This window comes from Hemibagrus wyckioides, linkage group LG18 (assembly GCF_019097595.1).
Source record: "Hemibagrus wyckioides isolate EC202008001 linkage group LG18, SWU_Hwy_1.0, whole genome shotgun sequence".
NCBI lineage: Eukaryota > Metazoa > Chordata > Actinopteri > Siluriformes > Bagridae > Hemibagrus > Hemibagrus wyckioides.
Window position 1 is genome coordinate 4878539 of NC_080727.1, and position 25449 is coordinate 4903987.

Below are 25449 nucleotides of genomic sequence, written 5' to 3' on the forward strand. Positions count from 1 at the left end.
TTTATTTTAACATCCCTATATATGGATTCTAAATAAAAGCATATGGGAGGGGCTTAGGAATATGTGGAAAGACTGGTTATTAAATGCATCATCGTTAATATCGCAATAAAGGTGTCAGTTAAAATAACTGAAATAGAAAATAAAAATAATTGAACCCTACTTCACGCATTAGGATTTTACGATCACGTATTAAGATTTTAAGCAGCCAGACTGTGTTTGTTTGTCACATATTATATATTATGGCAGACACTGTTTATATATATAAATATATATATATATATATATATATATATATATATATATATATATATATATATATATATATATATATATAAACAGTGTCTGCCATAATATATAATGATATATCATATATATATATATATCCAAACTACTTCAATTTGTGCTTATAGATTTAAGTTTATATTTAAATTTATATTTAAAATAGGTTTATCTTTAGACTGTGTGATGTGCGTGCACGTGCGGAGGAGTAGGATGTGTCCGGGTAGTCATATTAAACACCATCTTAAGCACTTCACCACCATCTGCTGGACAACTGCATGAACTACATCATGTGTATTTCTTGAATGTTAAATATTGAACAAGTTCTTAATGCTGGTAGCATTTACACAACAGTGCGGTTGAAATATTTTAATCTAATTAGTCATAAGATCTAATAAGTCACAATTCTTATAACAGTTAAGGATACAGCTCAAATGAGAGACTAATTATTTATACACACCTTCTAGCGTCTCCAGACACCAGGTCTGCCTGGAGAGAAGACACATAATGCAAACTATTCTTCACGAAACAGAAATAAACCACAGTTTTTTGTTTTTTCCCTTCACTGATATAAAAGTACAACTTGAATAGAATGGTAAATTGCCTAGGATTGCTAAACATGAAGTAAATTCAGCTTAATACAGCTTACAAGGTGGCAGCATTTTACCTTATGATCAAAAGTTCACTTTAAAAATGTGTTTATACTAAATATTGATTTTTAAGAGCAGGTAAACATACACTGCACTGCACTGAGAAATGGGTCAGCAATTTAGATGTAAATTAAATCGGACCATTGCACTTTGATTTGATCCAAATTTCACAATTTATTTCAAATGCAATGTGCTTGAATGTAATGACAAAACAAATGACATGATCTTTCATTCAGTGTTTCTTTATTAGCAATAGTTTTAGCCAAACTTTAATCTATGCATGAATCACAGGAATCTCATAAATCTCAGTAACAAATAGAATTACTCAGTAAAGGTCCCATAGTATCCAAAAAACTTACAGGCAGCTGGTAAAGAAATGATTGGAGCAAATCAGAAAATATAACACATCAAGATTTTCTATTTCACCACAAATAACTAGTTTTCCATTTGTTAAGGAAAAACAGATGCAATTTAATTCCAAACCACCAAATAAAATATAACATGTAAATCACACTCATTAACTAATTAGTATATTGTAAATATAGTCATTATTATTATAGTTTTGGCCAAATCCAGGAAGCCTTTTAGAACTGTAAACATATTAGTTATAGTAAAATGAATTGTGTAGTAAAATTGCAGGCTATCATATGTGTATTTTTTTTTAACAGATCTCTAAAGCCTCTCTAAATGCTTTTGGATTGAATGATTGCTGAATGAATGAAAAAACGATAAATCATCACAAAATCTGGAACATATGAACTTTCTTCTTCACGGATCGATCTTACGGATTCTTCTCACGTTCACAGTGACATTCTTTGAAAGTCCCAGTCTGCTAATTTGCTCTTCAAGCTGACAAAAATGAAATAAATCCTGTAAATGCTGTAAAAGTCTTTTACATGTAAATAAACCACTACTAATCAATTGTCAATGCATGCTCCTTCAGCATGTTAGACATCTTTTGCTACCTAAATTGCTACACATGATCTACAAGATAAGCATAATGCAATGTTTAATTTCCAAAAATGACACTTAATGACAACATTTAATAACATTTAATGTTTACAAAAATTAGATAAACATCTGTCTGTTTCAGATTAAGGATCAGGAATGTTTACTCACTGTCATCAGCGCAGATCCTGCAGACTCAGTGTATAAGAGATTTTTATTATCTCTGATGTTCAGTCGCACTCCCATCACAGCTCCTGCGATATAGATTTTTCATTATAATCAATAAACACATGTACATGTATGCTTTCCATATGCAAATTTACATGCACAATGTTTTGCAGCATGTTTGTTTCTCATATGTTAATAAACATTTCATTACATTAAATGAAAACTATCCACTTTTGGAAATTTATAAATACACTGTGTGGCCAAAAGTATATAGAGTATACCTGACCATCACACTCACAGACTTTTGCTGCAAAGTTGGAAACACAAAATTGTCTAGAATGTAACTTCAATGGAACTAAGTGGGCCAATAATGATTAAAGATGACAAAGACCCTCCATTTGGTTCCTGTAGCTGCCCACATCAGACTCAAGGCCTTGATGCTCACATACAAGACCTTGTCTGGAACAGCATGCCCAGACCTCAACACTCTCCTTGAGGTTTATATTCCCATCAGCAACCTCTGATCAGTTAACAACTGGTGCTTGCTGATCTTCACTTACACCTCTCCTCTCTGCACTTTGCTCCTGTAGCACTCACTTAAAAATCTTGAATGGTAGCACTACTTATATTGTCCTCTGCTTGATATATCGCTTTGCTTGTATTACCTCATTTGTAAGTTGCAATCCCATTTGAATAAATCATAATGTGAATGTAAATATAAAATGACCCCCTCTGAAAAAAACCCATTTAACAACTTTGGAATAAATTGGAATGTTGATGCCTCCCCACCCGCATCAGTGCCTCTGACCTCACTAATATTCTTGTTGGATGCACAGTGGGTATAGAAAATAATCACATTTTGTTGCTTTGCAGGCTGAAATGAAGATGGACACAACTTTTGTTTTCTCCAGCTGTGGGTGATCCTTTAGCCATCTCAGTGATTCAGTTTTTTTTCTGACCTGTTGCTGTTATGTCTTTGACTTAGTTGTTATAAGTTGCACTTAATAAACACAGCTGGATGAAACAAAAATTGTGTCCATCTTTATTTCAGGTTGCAAAGCAACAAAATGTGATTATTCTGGGGGGATGTACAGATACTTATGACCATTTAGTGTTTAAAGAAACAGTGGTTACTGAAATTAATAGTTTTTAACATTGACATAAGGAACTGTTGAAATTGATGTGGGACAGGATCACAGATATCTTATTAAAGAACAATCACAATAATTGAGTTTTTACTCACCTGGAATGAATTCTGCCAGAAGAAAGGAAGAGAGAGTTAGAGTTAGAGTTAGAAAGCACCTTTTCACAGCTGCTGCTGACTTACAATAGCATGAGTTTCATTTAGTGGCCACAAGACTGTATTGTTGCATGAATGTTATACAGTAATAGTGTTAGCTCATAGATTGCATTTTATTATTCTTTCTTTTATTCAGAAAGGATATAAACTCACCAGTGTAGCAGATGAAAGGCAAACGGTCTAAACAGTTTTCATCTGTCCATCGGCCGGAACGATCCACAGCTGTGCAGTGTTGATTTCCATATTGACCAAATAAATTCCAACCATTATCAGGTTCTGGTCCCTGAGCTGGAAACGCTGGTCTCCAATATGTAAAGGTTGTGCTGCTCTGATCTGACCATAATCGGTTCCTGTGCAGACCTATCCATACCTCAGAGCTGTACATGATCAGTGTCATGATTTTCTGAAGTTCAGTCTCATTCCTCACACTGGCCAGGTCTATGTAATTTTCTCTGCAGTATCTCTGAGCTTCTTCCCAGGTCATGCTGTTATAAATCTCCACATATGTGTTTGTACCTAAGATTCATAACATTGTGAAAGTCACAATTTCCTACAGGCAAAAGCTGTATCATCATTAATATTTATAATCCAACATCAGCTAAAATAGCAGTTATCACCAGTGCAGAAATTATCCCAAATACCCACATACATAATTTATCATTCTTACCATTATAACAAACAAATGCAATTCTGTAATTACAAGGCCTGTCAAACCATTCCCCTCTGTTGTTCATGGAAACACACATCTCCTTTCCATTGTAGTTATCAGGTTGATGGGACCATCCTCTGAAGTCTCTTTCTCCCTCCTGGTAGAAAGCATCATCATCCAGAGACCATCTCCAGCTGTCCAGATCATCATACAGTCCAATCCAGGCTAAACCTGAGTAGCTGCCATTTACTGTGTCAAGGAGTGTGTTCATTTCCTCCATGTTATCAATGGTAGCCAGGTCAGTGTAATTCTCTCTGCAGTATCTCTGGGCTTCAGTCCAGGTCTTATTCTCATCAATAAAATGAAACTGATGAGAGGATGCTGATGGCATTGCTAAAGAAGGTAAGAAAAGTTGTTATTTATAATATTTGTTTATATAACAAATTTGTAATTTATATAATTTGTAAGCCTTTTATTTTTTTTTTTTACATTAGATTGGCACTGGGCATTCACTGAATATATAATATTATAATAACGATGATGATTTTTTTTTTTTAAATAAGCACACAAAAATCTACTCACTGCTGTAACAGAGGAAAGGAAAACCTTTACTACAGTCTTCATCTGTCCATTTCCCAGAATCATTAAATGACACAGCAGTACAGGATTCATTCAGTGCATAATTATCTGGTTGTCCAGGTTTCCAGTTGCTGAAAGAAGAGTTGCTGTGGTCTGTCCAAGATCTGGTTCTGTACAGGCCGATCCAAACAGTATAATAATAATAATAATAATAATAATAATAATAATAATAATAATAATTGGACTGATATAATAATAATCTAATCTTGTGATTCTCTGTCTCGTTCCTCACACTGGCCAGATCTGTGTAATGTTCTCTGCAGTAGCTCTGAGCTTCAGTCCAGTTCATGTACTGTTTAATCAAAACATAGCTTTCACTGGCATTCACTCTACCTAAAAGAGATTGATGCAATATATAAAACTGTAAGTGGAAAACTGTAGTTTCTCATGGAATATGTAGTATGTAATAGTTCCAAAAGCTATTATATTAAAGCTATAATTAAAATAAATAATTGCTTTTCTTACCATCAAAACAAATGAATGGAAGTGTATGAGAACAAGACTCCTCCCACCAGTCTGCAGAGTAACCCGAAAAATATACACATAAACTGTTCCCATTCCAGTTTCTTGGTTTGTTTATATACCAGCTTCTAAAGTCTCTTTCTCCATTCTTGTAGAAAGAAGCATCATCCAGAGACCATGTCCAGCTCTTTAGATCATCATACAGTCCAATCCAGGCTGAACCAGAATAGATACCACATGCTGTGTTAAGGAGACTCTTCATGTCTTCCATATTATTAACGGTGGCCAAGTCAGTGTATTTGTCTCGGCAGTATCTCTGTGCTTCAGTCCAGGTCTTATTCTCATTAATAAAGTGATGCTGGTAGAGGGAACATGAGGATGCTGTGCAGTATTCTTTAAAAGACAGAATAACAAAATTTTCTGCAGATTAGTAAAGATGTCGGTATTGTGTGTGTATGTTTTATTTCGAAATATTATGTGAAATGATGAAAACATTAAGTGGCCATGTTTCCGTGCTGTAAATATGCTTTTGTGACAAAGCATTAAAACTAAGGTAGTGTTTTAAAAACCAAGAAAATAAATACTTTAATTTGCATATATGAGAGATTTACATATCAAATTTATCAAAGTTACCACACTGAACATGACTTGTTGAACCATGTGAATTGTCCTCTGGAATATAAATTATCTAAAAAATAAACTTCATATCGTGCAATAATCAATTAATAAAGCCTGATTAAATGAACTCACTCTTATAGCAGAAAAAAGGGATTGTGGTTAAGCAGCTCTCATCTGTCCAGTAGCCTGAATCTGTGAGAGATACAGCAGTGCAGTGCTGAAAACCATATTCCCAATAAACATTTGCACCATTGTCTGGCTGCTCAGGTACAGACGGAGTGTATGATCTCCAGTTTTCATACGTAGATTCCTGTTTGTCTGACCAGAGTCTGGTTCTGTATAGACCAATCCAAGCATTAGAGCCATGTGTGAGATTAAGGATTTGTTCGTTATCTGCTTGGTTCCTCACACTGGCCAGGTCTGTGTAATACGCTCGGCAGTAATACTGAGCCTGCGTCCAAAACATGTACTGATCGATGAACGTGTAATTTTTGGTTCCATTCCTTCCTGAAATGATAATTGTGCTCAGTAACACATCTATAAAAAATTGCACAGTTTAATTCTAGTTAAGTGATTATATATCCTCACCATCGTAGCAAACAAATTGTAAATTACTGTTACAGATTCCATCAGACCATGTTCCATCAGATCTAATATAAACACACATCTCCTTTCCATTGTAGTTATCAGGTTGATGGGGCCATCCTCTGAAGTCTCTCTCTCCTTCCTGGTAGAAAGCGTCATCATCCAGAGACCATCTCCAGCTGTTCTCATCACCATAGAGTCCAATCCAGGCTAAACCTGTGTAGTTGCCATTTTCTGTGTCAAGGAGTGTGTTCATTTCCTCCATGTTATCAATAGTAGCCAGGTCAGTGTAATTGTCTCTGCAGTATCTCTGTGCTTCAGTCCAGGTCTTATTCTCATTCACAAAGTGATACTGACGAGAGGGTGATGATGACATTGCTAGAGTACGACAACAAAAATGTTGGTTACTGTGCTCATTATTTTGAGCTGAAAAACATTATAATGCCATGTGTTCACTACGGGCAAGTAATACTACTGAAAATTGGCAGAAAAGACACAGAACAGAAATATACTCACCGCTGTAACAGAAGAAGGGAAAAGCATCACCACAGTTTTCATCTGTCCATGTCCCATAATAATAATAATAATACTCATTATCATCAATTGACACAGCAGTACAGGTTTTAGTTTGTCCATAACTATTTGGTTGTCCAGATTTCCAGTTGCTGAAAGAAGAGTTGCTTTTATCTGACCAAGACATGGTTCTGTACAGGCCGATCCAAGCTGAATAATATGTACTATTAAACACTGATCTAATCTTCTGGTTTTCAGACTCGTTCCTCACACTGGCCAGGTCTGTGTAATGCTCTCTGCAGTATCTCTGAGCTTCAGTCCAGCCCATGTGCTGATAAACTGGGACATATCTTTCACTGGCATTCACTCTGTCTAAAAGAAAGAAATGAAATATAGGATACCTGTACTTTTAAAAAATGTATAATGAATTTGAATCTATTTTTTGAAGATGTTTTTATGAAGCATATGCATAACTGCTGTACTCACCATCAAAGCAAATGAATGGAAGCATTGAAGAGCAAGAGGTCTCCCACCAAAGTCCATCATAATAAGATACATACACACACAAACGCATTCCATACCAGCCACTTGGTTTCTGTATATACCAGTTTCTAAAACTTCTCTCTCCCTCCTTGTAGAAAGAATCATCATCCAGAGACCATTTCCAGCTGTTTAGATCATCATACAGTCCAATCCAGGTTCGTTTGCTCTGCCAGATGCCTATTATGTTTGTAAGGGCCAAGTCCTCTTCAGTGCTATTAATAAAGGCTAAATCAACATAATTCTCTCTGCAGTATCTCTGTGCTTCAGACCAGGTCTTATTCTCATTAATGAAGTGATACTGACGAGGAAGACAGACGCTAAGGCTGAGAAACCCTGTGAATCAGATTTAAATAATGAACATAACTTGACTCCACTGATGGTGATTCACTAAGATCAAAAATTAAGTGAGCTAATTTGCATGTGTGTAAACTGCATGTTTGTACATATAGCATGCCTTGTAGTGTTTTAAGATTTCATGGAATGACACCACATACCAATAACTCTTATACCACTGCAAGTGTCAGCACTATTTACTTTTTGATCTTTTCTATCCTTTATATTACATTTTTATATTTCTGATCTACACCTTGAAAGTCTACTGGAAAAAGTAAAACCATCTATTATACTCAGATGCAGCAAATTTTCAAGGATGTTTAAATTAGAAGTAGTGATTGTGTACAGGTGTGTGAATTACTCGTGAATATGTGAATGATATAAATAATAAAATCAGTTAAATATATCAATAATGAATATCTAAAATAAATTCACATATAAGAAAAAAAAATCAACAATCATCATACTCATTTTTATTCATTTATTAATTAGTTAATATATTTTATTTAATTATAACAGATTTAATTCCTTATTGCCTTTTATCATTCCTTAATATCACCTTTTTTCCCTAAAGGACACACTGATTTAGCAATCACTTTTATTTCGGTCTGCTGTAGTCCAGCAGTAGGAACAGATGGTTTTGAACATATTTAGATTTTCTAATCCTTTGTTATCAATTATGTTGCTTTGCAAAATTGTGTAGCAGTCCATCAGCTCTCAGGGCTCAGGTGCATGAGTGCTCTTTAAGTTTTAATCATTGACAGTGAAGTTGTCATTCATTTAAAACTGATTAAACACCATGTTCACATTGTAGTTTGTTTAGATTGTTAGAATGTAGTAGGGATAGGATATGAGGTTGAGGCAAAAGAATGCAATCTTTTGCAGCCTATCACTGTCTGAGAAATCATTTTATCAACCATGTAGTGAAGCAACCTGCACTTTCCCCACCCTTCACCTCGAAAACAACAATCATTATGAAATGGAGACTATCTAGTTTTTCTTGTTGTAGGTCAAATAACTCTCCTCTAATGCTTGTAAGAACACCACAAGAAAGGAACTATTTTGGTTTCTGAAAACTTTATCTTTTCTTGGGCTACTCTCTCAATCTAAGTATAATATAAGCATCAGGATTGGTCAAATCTGCTCATTTTATTATACAGTCTTGTTCAGATATCTCAAAGCACAGAAGTAAATGGACAAAAAAGTGCAACAAATGTGCTGTAATGTACAATGTGCATTCTTTATCTTATCATGAAAACCTTCTTTAATATATTTAAAACACAGAGATAAAATGAACAACTCACCCAAGGGCACCAGAAGTCGAAACATGGCTCTGGTAGTACAAAATATTTGTATTAATTTTTAAACATTGCATTAAATTACATTTTCATAGTCAAAATATAGTTTTCTATTTAAATATTTTACCTCATGCGTGCTGTCTGCTGTTTGCTCCTGTCTGCCACTTGATTTTATTTTAACGTCACTAAATATGGATTCTGAAGAAAAGCATATAGGAGGGGCTTAGGAATATGTAGAAAGACTGGTTATTGAATGCAGAAGCTTTAATATGACACAAAGCTGTCAGTTTAAATAATTGATATAGAAACTAAAGATGACTGAACTTTACTACACCCATTAAGATTCTATACAATGCAGCCAGACTACATAATTCTGTGTGTGTTTGTCACACGTTATGGCAGACACTGTTCAAGACAGAAGGTCTTCTTATTTTTGAGTTTTGTGTCCGTAAGCTTTTGTTCTGGTTTATCAGAATTACAATCAGAATCATATTTATTTGCTTTATACATTAACCAACATTACGGAATTGTCTGAAGCAGATCAGTGTAATTTTTGCGTGTAATAACGCTGAGCCACTGAGCCTGCCTTATTATTCCCATCTTTCATATCAGTGTAACCTTGCTCAGTCCAGTCAGACACCACTGACTGTATCCGCCTGTCAAATTGATCACTATCACCTTTCCTTTTTTCCAAACAAAATATTTCCTCATGTCCCTTTGTTAGTGGTGTTACTGATCTCTGTATTGTTTGCAATACGGAGGTGAGCAGACCTTTGCTTTTAGAAGTGCAGCATGTGAGTGCAGCCTTCATCTTCAGTATACTTAACCACTTGGTATTTGGGTCATACTTCATTACCTGGATCAAACCCACAGCCTCGGGAAACTGATATATCTAGATTTATAATGCAGCTACATAAAACAAATCATTCTGACTAATTATATCTAATAAATCTTTCAATATTCCAGCAGTTAATGCAGACGTTATAGCTAGCATTCAGAATACAGTATCTGGCTAATCTATCAACTGGTCCAAATCTCATGTTCTGCTTCTTACCAGTTCTGGTTTCAACTGCAGCATTCAACTACAATAACATAGAATACATTTTACTATATTTTGTATTTATTCTGATCAGATCAGTAACACAATAAGTCCAATCCATCGTAGAACATTTACACACTAATTGGTGTAATTTAGCGACTAGACCTACAATCATGCTTTGGTGCTTTTGAGAGGTGTGAAGAGCTGTGAGGCAGCATTGGTACCCCTGAACCACACTGCTGTAGCTAAATTCTCAATTAAAAGAATTTTATTTAATTAGCAAAAAAAAAAAACCCAAACAATTAAATTAGCAACAGAAATTCCAATTTTACTCTTTACGCACCGCATTATGTTATATATCACAAAAGGATTAACACACACACACAATAATCCAACTGTTGATATGATATGATATGAATATGAATATTACACTTCTGTAGAAATACACAGATCAAGCTTAACATTATGGCAAGTCACGTGAATAACATTGATTATCTCCTCATCATGGCACCTGTTAGTGGGTGGGATATTTTAGGTAGCAAACGAACATTTTGTCCTCAAAGTTGATGTGTTAGAAGCAGGAAAATTGGGCAAGCTTAAGGATTTGAGCGAGTTTGACGAAGGGCCAAATTGTGATGGCTAGATGACTGGATCAGAGCATCTCCAAAACTGCAGCTCTTGTGGGGTGTTCCTGGTCTGCATTGGTCAGTATCTATCAAAACTGGTCCAAGGAAGGAACAGTGGTGAACCGGCGACAGGGTCATGGGCGGCCAAGGATCATTGACGCATGTGGGGAGTGATTGCTGGCCCGTGTGAACTATAGAAATGTTTCTATAGTCAAAAGAAACATGTGTCATATGATTTTACATTAGTAAAGCTTTCTATTTGGTAAAGAACAATTAGGTAAAGAAAAACAATTTCTTAAGTTTGGGCTTCTCAACATTAGATCCCTTGCACCGAAAACAATTATTGTTAATGAAATGATCTCAGATTATAGTTTCAACACACTTTGTCTTACCGAAATCTGTCTTAGACCAAATGAATACATTGGTCTAAATGAGTCTACTCCGTCAGGATATTCATATAAGCATGAGCCCCGTCAGACTGGTCGTGGTGGTGGTGTCGCAACCATCTATAATAATTCTCTTACCGTTACTCAGAAAACAGGACCCAGGTTTAGCTCATTTGAAGTGCTCATCCTTATTGTTGCGCTCGCTAACATACATAAAAAATCCCTACTATATATTACTCTAGCCACTGTGTATAGACCCCCGGGGCCCTGCACTGATTTTCTTAATGAGTTTGCACATTTACTCTCAGATCTTTTGATCAGTTTTGACAAAGTGTTAATTGTAGGAGACTTTAACATTCATGTAGATGATGCTAACGATGCATTAGGACTCGCATATATAGATTTACTAAATTCCTTTGGGGTTAAACAAAACATTAATAGACCAACTCATCGTTTTAATCATACAGTAGACTTAGATATATCACATCGATGTTACTGATATAGCCGTTCTACCTCAAAGCGATGACATCACAGACCATCACCTCTTAGTGTACACTCTATCTGTAGAACATATTAGACACGTCTCTCCACGTTGTCAACTTGGTAGAACTATAACTCCGACCACTAAAGACAGATTTACAAGCAATCTGCCAGATCTGTCTCAACTTCTTACTAGACCCCTACATGCAGATGATTTAGATTAAGTAACTAACAGCATAAGCACTATTTTTACCAGAACACTAGACACTGTTGCCCCCATCTCACTAAAAAAGGTCAGAGATAAAACACCTGCACCATGGTACAATAGTCATACTCACGCCCTCAAGAGAGCAACCTGTAACCTCGAGCAAAAGTGAAGAAAAACCAAATTAGAAGTTTTTAGAATTGCGTTTAAAGACAGTTTGTCCAGCTATAGACAGGCTCTAAAAGCCGCCAGGGCTGAGCATCTGAGCAAACTGATAGAAATAAACCAAAACAATCCCAGATTCTTATTCAGTACAGTGGCTAGACTAACAAAACATCAGATTTCTGGAGAGAGTATTTCAGCACAGCTTAGTAGTGAGGACTTTATGAATTTCTTCACTGAAAAAATTTATAGTATTAGGAACAAAACATTGGATGTTCAACCTTTGACAGCATCAGGTGATCTAGACCAGCCTAAAGCCTCCACATTTAAAGCTACAATGCTTTACCAGTATAGGGAAGGAAGAGCTATTTAAACTTATCACAACGTGTTTGTTAGATCCAATTCCAACTAGATTGCTAAAAGAAGTGATACATGCAGCTGGAGAGCCTCTTCTCAATATTATTAACTCCTCGTTATACCTAGGTCACCCAAAATCTCTCAAGTTAGCAGTTATTAAGCCTCTTCTTAAGAAACCGAAACTAGACCCTAATGAAATATCAAATTACAGACCTATTTCAAACCTTCCGTTCATATCAAAAATACTAGAAAAAGTGGTGTCAGCTCAATTATGCTCCTTCCTACAGGAAAACAATATCCTTGAAGAATTTCAGTCAGGTTTCAGGCCCCATCATAGTACAGAAACTGCACTAGTTAAAATCAAAAATGACTTGCTTTTAGCTTCGGACCAAGGCTGCATCTCGATTTTAGTCCTGCTTGATCTTAGTGCTGCATTCGACACTATAGATCATAACATTCTCGTAGATCGTTTACAAAATCACATAGGTATGCAGGGACAGGCATTAAAATGGTTTAGATCCTACCTGTCTGATCGATACCACTTTGTAGATTTAAATGGAGAACTGTCCAGTGTAGTGCCAGTGAAATACGGGGTCCCACAAGGATCAGTCTTAGGACCTCTGCTTTTCTCGGTATACATGCTTCCATTGGGTAACATCATTAGAAGGCATGGGATTAGTTTCCATTGTTATGCCGATGATACCCAGCTATATATTTCATCAAAACCAGATGAAATATCTAATTTGTCTAGATTAACTGAGTGTGTTAAAGATATTAAAGATTGGATGACCAATAATTTTCTATTGTTAAATTCTGATAAGACACAGATATTACTTATTGGTCCAAAAACCAGTACACAGAAGCTCTTGCAATTCAGCTTGCATTTAGAAGGATGTACTATTACTACTAGCTCAACAGTGAAAGACCTGGGTGTAATATTAGACAGCAACTTGTCCTTTGAAAATCATATTTCCAATATTACAAAAACAGCCTTCTTCCATCATAGAAATATTGCCAAGCTTAGGAACATCTTATCTGTATCTGATGCAGAAAAACTAGTTCATGCATTCATGACCTCCAGACTGGACTATTGTAATGCATTACTAGGTGGATCTTCAATAAACATGCTACAGTTAGTTCAGAATGCAGCCGCCAGAGTTCTTACCAGGTCAAGAAAATATGATCATATAACCCCAATATTATCATCCCTGCACTGGCTACCTGTTAAACTTGACTGAATTGACTACAAATTAGCACTACTTACGTTCAAGGCTCTAAATGGTTTAGCTCCAACATATCTAGCCAGTCTTCTAACACGTTACAATCCACCACGCTCTTTAAGATCACAAAACTCTGGACTTCTAGTACTTCCCAGAATATCAAAGTCCACAAACTTAGCTCCTAAACTTTGGAATAGTCTTCCTGACAGTGTTCGGGGCTCAGACACAGTCTCCCAGTTTAAACGTAGACTAAAGTCTTCTCTGTTTAGCCTGGCATACATTTAACACATCCCATAACCTTGCGCTCCAGTACATCTGATTAAATGCACATTATCATCTAGTGCTGCTAATATTATGAACAGCAGCTACGCTAATTCTGTTCCATTGTTTCCCTTCTTCTACCCATCCCGAGGCATATAGAGACTGTGCTGGCTCCAGTGGCACCCGGAGATGGACCAGCTCCAGCCGGGTTCTGCTTTGTGAGGATTGGGGTATTCAGAGCAGCGCTGTGGACAACAACCTCCTTATTGATTTACATAACATTCTACACATGCTGTATCGGCATCACACAATTGACTACACATAAATGCACAATGTAATCACATACTCTGCTGTCACCCAAATGAGGATGGGTTCCCTTTTGAGTCTGGTTCCTCTCAAGGTTTCTTCCTCATACCATCTAAGGGAGTTTTTCCTTGCCACAGTCGCCTCAGTCACCTCAGGCTTGCTCACTTGGGATAACATCTAGGACTGTTTGTCTGTTTATATGTTTGTCGTTTTCTAATGTTGTATCTCATGTAAAGCTACTTTGAGACAATGCTCTTTGTTAAAAGCGCTATACAAATAAAATTAACTTGACTTGACTATATAAATATTTTTCCTCATGGATTTGTGCTTTCTGCTGTTTGCTCCTGTCTGCCACTGTATTTTATTTTAAGACTTTTTTAAATTAAACATTCTGAAGAAAAGTATATCGGACTAGCTTAGAAATGTAGAAAAAACGGTTATTGAATGTACCAGGATTCATATCAAAATGAAGGTGCCAGTAGAAATAACTGAAACTGAAATAATTAGTGATCTCTTTACCCAGCAAGATGCTAAGTGATACTGCCAGGTCACTTTTTTTGTGTGTTTGTTTGTCATACATTATGGCAGGGAGTCACAGTCGGTGATGAAACGCCAGAAGCAGCAACAGATGACTTTAATGTCATCATGGATGAAAAGAAAAGAAAGGAGATGTGAGTTGGTTGATTCAGTAAACTAGCTCAGATTAAGATAATCATATTTTCTGTCTACACATGTTGATGTTAGCCTAACATTGACTGAGCTAACGTTAACATACATTGTTGTTGCTAGGTAACTTCAGACTGTTAGCTATATATTTAATGTAGATTAGAAGATTCTGTGTAGCATGAAAACGTGTTCACTTTAAACTGCCCATTTTCCATCAGCAATGTATGACAAGCAGACTCTGGATGCTAGTTTAATGTTAGACTCAATATGATCATAACTCAGTCGTTTTGATATATCAGAGATGACAGATGAGGTGGATAGTTAGGATACATGGAGAGATGGGATTGAATGGATAGATGGAGGACAATGAAAAATTTCTTAGTTCTTTATATTAAAGTCAATTTTTTTTATGTTTGTGAGATACACAAATAGTGTATCTATTGTGTTATCAATTTTCCCATCCTTTTGGATTACAGAAGTAAGGATTACAGATAATTACTTCCTACCCTGCTATAATACAGTGCTGGATGATCTACTTTAGGTATTTGTGCTGCACAGAAAATTAGCAACAGGAATGTAAATATTTAAATTTATTTATTTTGGTTGTTTATACATGAACGACAATTATGAAAGTAATGATAAACATCATATTATTACATATTAATTTTGCTGCTGTCTATCTGCATTTGATATTACAAGATAGTGATGTAACACACACAGTTCATAAAAGCTTTTTCCTTCTTCTATTGTAAACCCCTGCGGTTTGGTAGATGTGTCTCTGACAGACGTCCTGTGCAACATGTGATTCATTTTCCATTTTTAGGTACAGAGGTTAGTTTGAAATCAAAGTTTGTTTATATATATATATATATATATATATATATATATATATATATATATAGAGAGAGAGAGAGAGAGAGAGAGAGAGAGACAGAGAGAGAGAGAGCCGTGTGTGTGAAAGCGAAAGCAAAAATAAAAGCACATTTTTATTCCACAGTCCTAACTCCAATATCCACTGCCCTAAACCCTCCGAACCACAGAATAAGTGGAAACAGTACCTAAGATTATGCAAAAATATAATATCATTGATCCATAAATGAAAAAATGTAGTAATTTTCAAACGGCTATGGTAAAGGTGAAATTGAACATTTCGGGATATGCTTTTTAATGGAAACAATATAAACAAAACGTGATGTGGCTCAGCATCCTGACACAAATACGGAGGAGGTGAAGATGAGAGCATAATCCATAACTAACAATATACCCCAATCACATCCTTACAGGCATATAAATTAAAATCTGTTCCCAGTAGTATTTCCTACTATAAATGTATGAGCTTAAAGTTACTGAGAAGACACCAGGTCTGCCTGGAGAGAGGACACATACTACAAACCATTCTTCATGAAATAGAAATAAACCACAGTTTGTTGTTGTTTTTTTTCCCCTTTAAGGATATAAAAGCACAACTTGAAAGGAATGTCCAGGATTGCTAAATATGAAGTAAATACAGCTTCAAGGTGGCAGCATTTTACCTTATGATCAAAAGTTCACTTTAAAAATGTGTTAATACTAAATATTGATTTTTAAGAGACATAAACAGCACTACACTGAGAAATGGGTCAGCAATTTAGATGTAAATTAAATCGGACCATTGCACTTTAATTTCAAATTAAAATTTCACACTTAATTTCAAATGCAATGTGCTTGAATATAATCACAAAACAAATGACATGATCTTTCATTCAGTGTTTCTTTATTAGCAATAGTTTTAGCCAAACTTTAATCTATGCATGAATCACAGGAATCTCATAAATCTCAGTAACAAATAGCATTACTAAGTAAAGGTCCCATAGTATCCCAAAAACTTACAGGCAGCTGGTAAAGAAATGATTGGAGCAAATCAGAAAATGTAACACATCAAGATTTTCTATTTTATCACAAATAACTAATCTTCCATTTGTTAAATTGATTTGAGGAAAAACAGTGTATAGACAGTAGCAATTTAATTCCAAACCACCAAATAAAATATAACATGTAAATCACACTCATTAACTAATTAGTATATTGTAAATATAGTCATTATTATTATATTTATGGTCAAATCCAGGAAGCTTTTGAGAACTGTAAACATATTAGTTATAGTAAAGTGTTTGAATGAATTGTGTACAACTTAATAAAAATTGCAGGCTATCATATGTGTATTTTTTTAACAGATCTCTAAAGCCTCTCTAAATACTTTTGGATTGAATGATTGCTGAATGAATGAAAAAACGATAAATCATCACAAAATCTGGAACTTTCCTCTTCACGGATCGATCTTACGGATTCTTCTCACGTTCACAGTGACATTCTTTGAAAGTCCCAGTCTGCTAATTTGCTCTTCAAGCTGACAAAAATGAAATAAATCCTGTAAATGCTGTAAAAGTCTTTTACATGTAAATAAACCACAACTAATCAATTGTCAATGCATGCTCCTTCAGCATGTTAGACATCTTTTGCTACCTAAATTGCTACACATGATCTACGAGATAAGCATAATGCAATGTTTAATTTCCAAAAATGACACTTAATGACAACATTTAATAACATTTAATGTTTTCTAAAATTAGATAAACATCTGTCTGTTTCAGATTAAGGATCAGGAATGTTTACTCACTGTCATCAGCGCAGATCCTGCAGACTCAGTGTATAAGAGATTTTTATTATCTCTGATGTTCAGTCGCACTCCCATCACAGCACCTGCGATATAGATTTTGCATTATAATCAATAAACACATGTACATGTATGCTTTCCATATGCAAATTTAAATGCACAGTGTTATGCAGCGTTGATTCCTCATATGTTAATGAATACTTCATTAAATTAAATGAAAAGTATCCACTTTTGGAAATTTATAAATACATTGTATGGCCAAAAGTATATAGGCCAGTATGAACTATGGGGCCCAAAAATGATTCAGCATGACTCTCCCTTCACTGACTTCCTGTAGCTGCCCGCATCAAATTCAAGGCCTTGCTGTTCACATACAAGACCTTGTCTGGAACAGCATGCTGGTACATCAACACTCTCCTTGAGGTTTATGTTCCCTTCAGCAACCTCTGATCAGTTAACAGCTGGCGCTGATCTTGCTGATCTTCACTTAGACAACTCTTACCTCTACTCTGTACACTTTGCTCCTCTTACACTCAGTTAAAAATTTTGCATGGTAGCACTACTTATATATATTGGCCTCTGCTTTATATATCGCTTTGCTTAAGTTGCAATTCCATTTAAATAAATCATAATGGGAATGTAAATATAAAATGACCCCCTCTGGAAAAAACCCCCAGCTTAACAACTTTGGAATAAATTGGAATGTTGATGCCTCCCCACCCCGCATCAGTGCTTCTGACCTCACTAATATTCTTGTTAGATGTACAGTGGGTATAGGAAAGAATCACTCCCCTTCAAAATAATCACATTTTGTTGCTTTGCAGGCTGAAATGAAGATGAACACATTTTTGTTTTCTCCAGCTGTGGCTAAGTCAAAAGGTTGTTCAACAAAATACTGAAACATGGAAACTTATCTTTTAAATTTTTTCTGAGCTCTTGCTGTTATATCTTTCACTCGGCTGTTATAAGTTGCACTAAGTAAAAACAGCTGCTTGGGACAAAAACCATCTTCATTTCAGGTTGCAAAGCAACAAAATGTGATTATTTTGAAGGGATGTGATTCTTTTCTATACCCACTCTATGAGTAGCCCATATGGGTGTAATAGTCAAGTGTCCACACTTGTGGCCATATAGTGTATTAAAAAACAATGGTTATTGAAATTAATAGTTTTTAACATTGTCTTAATAAAGTATTGAATCGACTGTAGGACAGGATCACAGATCAGAACTCTTTAAGGGTTAAGAACAATTTGTTTTTACTTACCTGGAATGAATTCTGCCAGAATAAAAGGAAGACAAAATTAGAATTAGAAAGGTCCTGGAAGTTACAGAAAATTTGGACACAGCTGCTAATGTTGACTTACAATAGAGTTTCATTTAGTGACCACTTGACAGTATTCTATATTCTATTCATATTATATATGAGTGTTATACAGAAATAGTGTTAGCTTGTAGATTGCATTTTATTATTCTTTCTTTTATTCAGAAAGGATATAAACTCACCAGTGTAGCAGATGAAAGGCAAACGGTCTAAACAGTTTTCATCTGTCCATCGGCCGGAACGATCCACAGCTGTGCAGTGTTGATTTCCATATTGACCAAATGAATCCCAACCATTATCAGGTTCTGGTCCCTGAGCTGGAAACGCTGGTCTCCAATATGTAAAGGTTGTGCTGCTCTGATCTGACCATAATCGGTTCCTGTGCAGACCTATCCATACCTCAGAGCTGTACATGATCAGTGTCATGATTTTCTGAAGTTCAGTCTCATTCCTCACACTGGCCAGGTCTATGTAATTTTCTCTGCAGTATCTCTGAGCTTCTTCCCAGGTCATGCTGTTATAAATCTCCACATATGTGTTTGTACCTAAGATTCAGAACATTGTGAAAGTCACAATTTCCTACAGGCAAAAGCTGTATCATCATTAATATTTATAATCCAACATCAGCTAAAATAGCAGTTATCACCAGTGCAGAAATTATCCCAAATAACCACATACATAATTTATCATTCTTACCATTATAACAAACAAATGCAAATCTGTAATTACAAGGCCTGTCAAACCATTCCCCTCTGTTGTTCATGGAAACACACATCTCATTTCCATTGTAGTTATCAGGTTGATGGGACCATCCTCTGAAGTCTCTTTCTCCCTCCTGGTAGAAAGCATCATCATCCAGAGACCATCTCCAGCTGTCCAGATCATCATACAGTCCAATCCAGGCTAAACCTGAGTAGCTGCCATTTACTGTGTTAAGGAGTGTGTTCATTTCCTCCATGTTATCAATGGTAGCCAGGTCAGTGTAATTCTCTCTGCAGTATCTCTGGGCTTCAGTCCAGGTCTTATTCTCATTAACAAAGTAATACTGACGAGAGGATGCTGATGTCATTGCTAAAGAAGGTAACAAAAATGTTATTTATAATATTTGTTCATTTAAGTTTTGAAGATATATAACATTATAATAATGCTGTTAATTTTTTTAAATAAGCACACAAAAATCTACTCACTGCTGTAACAGAAGAAAGGAAAACCTTTACTACAATTTTCATCTGTCCATTTCCCAGAATCATTAAATGACACAGCAGTACAGGATTCATTCTGTGCATAATTATCTGGTTGTCCAGGTTTCCAGTTGCTGAAAGAAGAGTTGCTTTTGTCTGACCAAGATCTGGTTCTGTACAGGCCGATCCAAACATGGTAATAATAATAATAATAATAATAATTGGACTGATATAATAATAATCTCATTTTGTGATTCTCTGTCTCGTTCCTCACACTGACCAGATCTGTGTAATGTTCTCTGCAGTAGCTCTGAGCTTCAGTCCAGTTCATGTACTGTGTAATCAAAACATAGCTTTCACTGGCATTCACTCTACCTAAAAGAGATTGATGCAATATATAAAACTGTAAGTGGAAAACTGTAGTTTCTCATGGAATATGTAGTATTGTTTCATGAGCTATTACATTAAATCTTGAATTAAAATAAATAATTGCTTTGCTTACCATCAAAACAAATGAATGGAAGTGTAAGAGAACAAGAGGCCTCCGTCCAGCTTATAGAGTAACCCGAAAAATATGCACATAAATTGTTCCCATTCCAGTTCCTTGGTTTGTTTATATACCAGCTTCTAAAGTCTTTCTCTCCGGTACTGTAGAAGGAAGCATCATCCAGAGACCATTTCCAGCTCTTTAGATCATCATACAGTCCAATCCAGGCTGAACCAGAATAGATGCCATATACTGTGTTAAGGAGACTCTTCACGTCTTCCATATTATTAACGGTGGCCAAGTCAGTGTATTTGTCTCGGCAGTATCTCTGTGCTTCAGTCCAGGTCTTATTCTCATTAATAAAGTGATACTGGTAGAGGGAACATGAGGATGCTGTGCAGGATTCTTTAAAAGACAGAATAACATACAATTTCTTGCAAATTAATAAAGATGTTGGTATTGTGTATTTACAGTATGATTTACATCTAAATATTATGTGGAATGACAGAAACATTAAATCACCATAATGTTAGACTGCTGTAAACATGATTTTGCAACAAAACATTTAAGCTTAGATAATGTTTTAGAAACAAAAAAATTGTAATTACATTAATTTTTACATATGAGAGATTTACATATCAAATTTGTACTTCTGTATTTTTAAACAGTTACCTCACTGAACATTCTATGATTTGTTAAAAGATGTAAATTTAAAACAATTAGTCATATATAACATAAGTCAAATTTAACTTTCTCTGGAAAGTCTTGTGCTGTTGGTGTAATATTTTAGCACTGTTTTGTAGCACATGTAGAACTGATTTGTGCTTTGTAATGCACAATAATCAATTAATAAAGCCTGATTAAATGAACTCACTCTTATAGCAGAAAAAAGGGATTGTGGTTAAGCAGCTCTCATCTGTCCAGTAGCCTGAATCTGTGAGAGATACAGCAGTGCAGTGCTGAAAACCATATTCCCAATAAACATTTGCACCATTGTCTGGCTGCTCAGGTACAGACGGAGTGGCTGGTCTCCAGTTTTCATACGTAGATTCCTGTTTGTCTGACCAGAGTCTGGTTCTGTATAGACCAATCCATGCATTAGAGCCATGTGTGAGATTAAGGATTTGTTCGTTATCTGCTTGGTTCCTCACACTGGCCAGGTCTGTGTAATACACTCGGCAGTAATGCTGAGCCTGCGTCCAAAACATGTACTGATTGATGAACGTGTAATTTTCTGTTCCATTCCTTCCTGAAATGATAATTGTGCTCAGTAACACATCTTAAAAAATTGCACAGTTTAATTCTAGTTAAGTGATTATATATCCTCACCATCGTAGCAAACAAATTATAAATAACTGTTACAGTTTCCATCAGACCATGTTCCATCAGATCTAATATAAACACACATCTCCTTTCCATTGTAGTTATCAGGCTGATGGGACCATCCTCTGAAGTCTCTCTCTCCCTCCTGGTAGAAAGCGTCATCATCCAGAGACCATCTCCAGCTGTTCTCATCACCATATCCAATCCAGGCTAAACCTGTGTAGTTGCCATTTTCTGTGTTGATGAGTGTGTTCATTTCCTCCATGTTATCAATTGTAGCCAGGTCAGTGTAATTCTCTCTACAGTATCTCTGTGCTTCAGTCCAGGTCTTATTCTCATTCACAAAGTGATACTGATGAGAGGGTGATGATGACATTGCTAGAATCGGATAACACAAATGTTGGCTACTATAATCATTATTTTGAAAAACATTATAGGTACTTTGTGTTCATTAAGGGCAAGTAATAGTACTAAAAATTGGTGCAAATGATAGACACAGAACAAAAATGTACTCACCGCTGTAACAGAAGAATGGAAAAGCTTCACCACAGTTTTCATCTGTCCATGTCCCATAATAATAATAATAATAATAATACTCATTATCATTAATAGACACAGCAGTACAGGTTTTAGTTTGTCCATAACTATTTGGTTGTCCAGATTTCCAGTAGCTGAAAGAAGAGTTGCTTTTATCTGACCAAGACATGGTTCTATACAGGCCGATCCAAAAAGCTGAATAATATGTATTACTAAGCATTAATGATCTAATCTTTTGGTTTTCAGACTCGTTCCTCACACTGGCCAGGTCTGTGTAATGCTCTCTGCAGTATCTCTGAGCTTCAGTCCAGCCCATGTGCTGATAAACCAGGACATATCTTTCACTGGTGTTAACTCTGTCTGAAAGAGACAAATGAAATATACTGTACTTATAAACTGTATTTTAAAACATGTATAATGAATTTTAATTTTTTTTGAAGATGTTTTTATGAAGCATATGCATGACTGCTGTACTCACCATCAAAGCAAATGAATGGAAGCATTGAAGAACAAGAGGTCTCCCACCAAAGTCCATCATAATAAGATACATACACACACAAACGCATTCCATACCAGCCACTTGGTTTCTGTATATACCAGTTTCTAAAGCTTTTTTCTCCCTCCTTGTAGAAAGAATCATCATCCAGAGACCATTTCCAGCTGTTCAGATCATCATACAGTCCAATCCAGGTTCGGTTTCTCTTCCAGACACCTATTATGCTTGCAACAGCCAAGTCTTCTTCAGTGTTATTAATAGAGACTAAATCAACATAATTCTCTCTGCAGTATCTCTGGGCTTCGGACCAGGTCTTATTCTCATTAATGAATTGATACTGACGAGGAAGACAGACGCTAAGGCTGAGAAACCCTGTGAAAAACATAATACATAAAAGTTTTACCTAATGAATATAACTTGAGCCCAGTGACGCTCTGATTCAATAACATTAAAAAACATTAAGCTAATTTTCATGTGCAGTTAGATAAATTGCATGTTTGTACTCATTTCCTGTCTAGCAATTTAAATTTTTTATTGATTTAAGTTTTATTTTACTGAATAACATCACATATAACTAATGCATCTTGTAAGGATCTTGGCTGAGACACAGAGACAGGAGGCAGTTTAATCATGGCAGTGAACAGTTTACTGTCTAGAAATTGGGTGTGTTTGAGATGGGGTGTTCATGGTGGATGTCTCTTGGTGGGTCCTGTATAGCTCCTCCCCACTGCCCGCTCTGGTGTGGTGCTGAACTGGCCTGTCGTTCAGCACCTGGCAGCAGTTGTGCGAGGTCCGTTTCTGGTTTCTTTGTGGGGTGAGCGCCACCGTCACAATATATAACTGCATGTCAGCACTATTCCACATGCAGTCTATATCTTGGCTACCTTTTGTATCCTTTATATAATATATTTTTTTGTTTTCTACTTCTACGCAAGTAAATTCTGTTTTATTTAAGTTCAGTTTCATGTCACTGGACAGTTCTAAAATTTTAATTTAAAGTAATAATGCAAGTCATTGTTGCTTCATTTCAAAAGGTACAGAATTTGGAGTGTTTAGCAAAAGATTGTCTGTGTACCTTTGGGATACTCATTTCAACATACTACGATTTTGGATACACAAATTCTAATCTTGGATACTATTTAGGATGGGCTGTAACTCAACTGGGGGAAGCAAATATCAGGGATATTTAAATTAGAAGCAGTGACTGTGTACAGGTGTGTGAAGTTAGTATATGGCTAATCATGTGACTGACCATGTAGTGGAGTTTGGAGTCATATTTTGGGAAATGAGGTTGGAATGCAGTTTGAGCAAATAAATAAATATGCCTATGATATTAATAATAAAATCAGATACATATATCATATATATTAATTTGACCTATACTGAACATTTAAAGTGAAGTCTTTTATTTAAGACTGTATAGAATGTGTTTAGATTGTAGTTTGTAAGCCTTCAGTAGGCATATGATTTGAAGTTGATGCAAAAGAACTTAAAAGGTCTGCCTATCCCTGTCAGAGGAGTTTAGGAATCGTTTTATCACCCATGTAGTCAAGCAACCTCAAAAACAAAACAGACAATACACCAGTGTAATGTTGGTGTACTGTTGTTTGAATGTGTCAGCAATCAGTAATCGAGGTGGGGCCTCCATGGATTGGACTTGTTTGTCCAGCACATCCTACAGATGCTCGATTGGATTGAGATCTGGGGAATTTAGAGGCCAAGTCAACAACTCAAACTTGTTTTTGTGCTCATCAAACCGTTCCTGAACCATTTTTTCTTTGTGGCACGGCACATTATCCTGCTTAAAGAGGCCAGCCATAAGGGAATACCGTTTCCATGAAAGGGTGTACATGGTCTGCAACATTGCTTAGGTAGGTGGTATGTGTCAAAGTAACATCCACATGGATGACAGGACCCAAGGATTCCCAGCAGAACATTGCCCAAAGCATGAAACTGCCTCTGCCGGCTTGCCTTCTTCACATAGTGCATCCTGGTGCCATGTGTTCCCCTAGTAAGCAATGCTCACTCACTCTGTGCAAGTCACTCACTCTGGATCCGGCAAAAGAGCTCCAGACCACTTTCTCTGTGTTTGACATTTGGTGTCATATAACGAGGAACCATCCTACTCAACAGTGTACATAAACTTTATGTGATGAACCGAACATTTACAATTTTAACGTACAATTTTGTCTGTTACACAAGCTGTTGACAATCAGAAATTTGTCTTTTTGTTACTTCCTCTCAGCTTTCTACCAGCTTCCAAGTTCTTTTTGATGGTGTATTAAACTGTGCTCACTGACACCTTGGCTTGATTTGCAATTTCTCTAAAGAAAAGTCCTACTATTGTGGTCACTGTATGCCCGATGTTAATTCTGTATTAATTCTGCTAATATCTATAGCAGTTTACTACTTACTTTTGTACCATTTTAGGTTATTCACTGGACTTGAAATGCATAAATATAAAAACAATTGAAAAATTGGGGTGTTCTAAAACTTTTGACTGGTAGTGTATATATAACACACAGATAATACAACTCACCCAAGAGCAGCAGAAGTTGAAACATGGCTCTGGTAGAATATGAAGGAAAGAAAGAATGACTAACATATTTATAGGACATAAAAAAGATTATATCAAATTATTTTTCTATAGTCAAAATACTCATATAGATGGCACATTAGTAAGGTTATCTGTTTAAATATTTTACCTCATGGATGTGTTCTGTCTGCTGCTAGCTCCTGTCTGCTACTTGAATTTAGT

General features: G+C 35.9%; 1 pseudogene; it reads right to left on the bottom strand.

Moving 5' to 3' along the window:
- Positions 1 to 1168: 1168 nt before the first annotated feature.
- Positions 1169 to 25449, bottom strand: LOC131369105 (lymphocyte antigen 75-like; annotated as a pseudogene).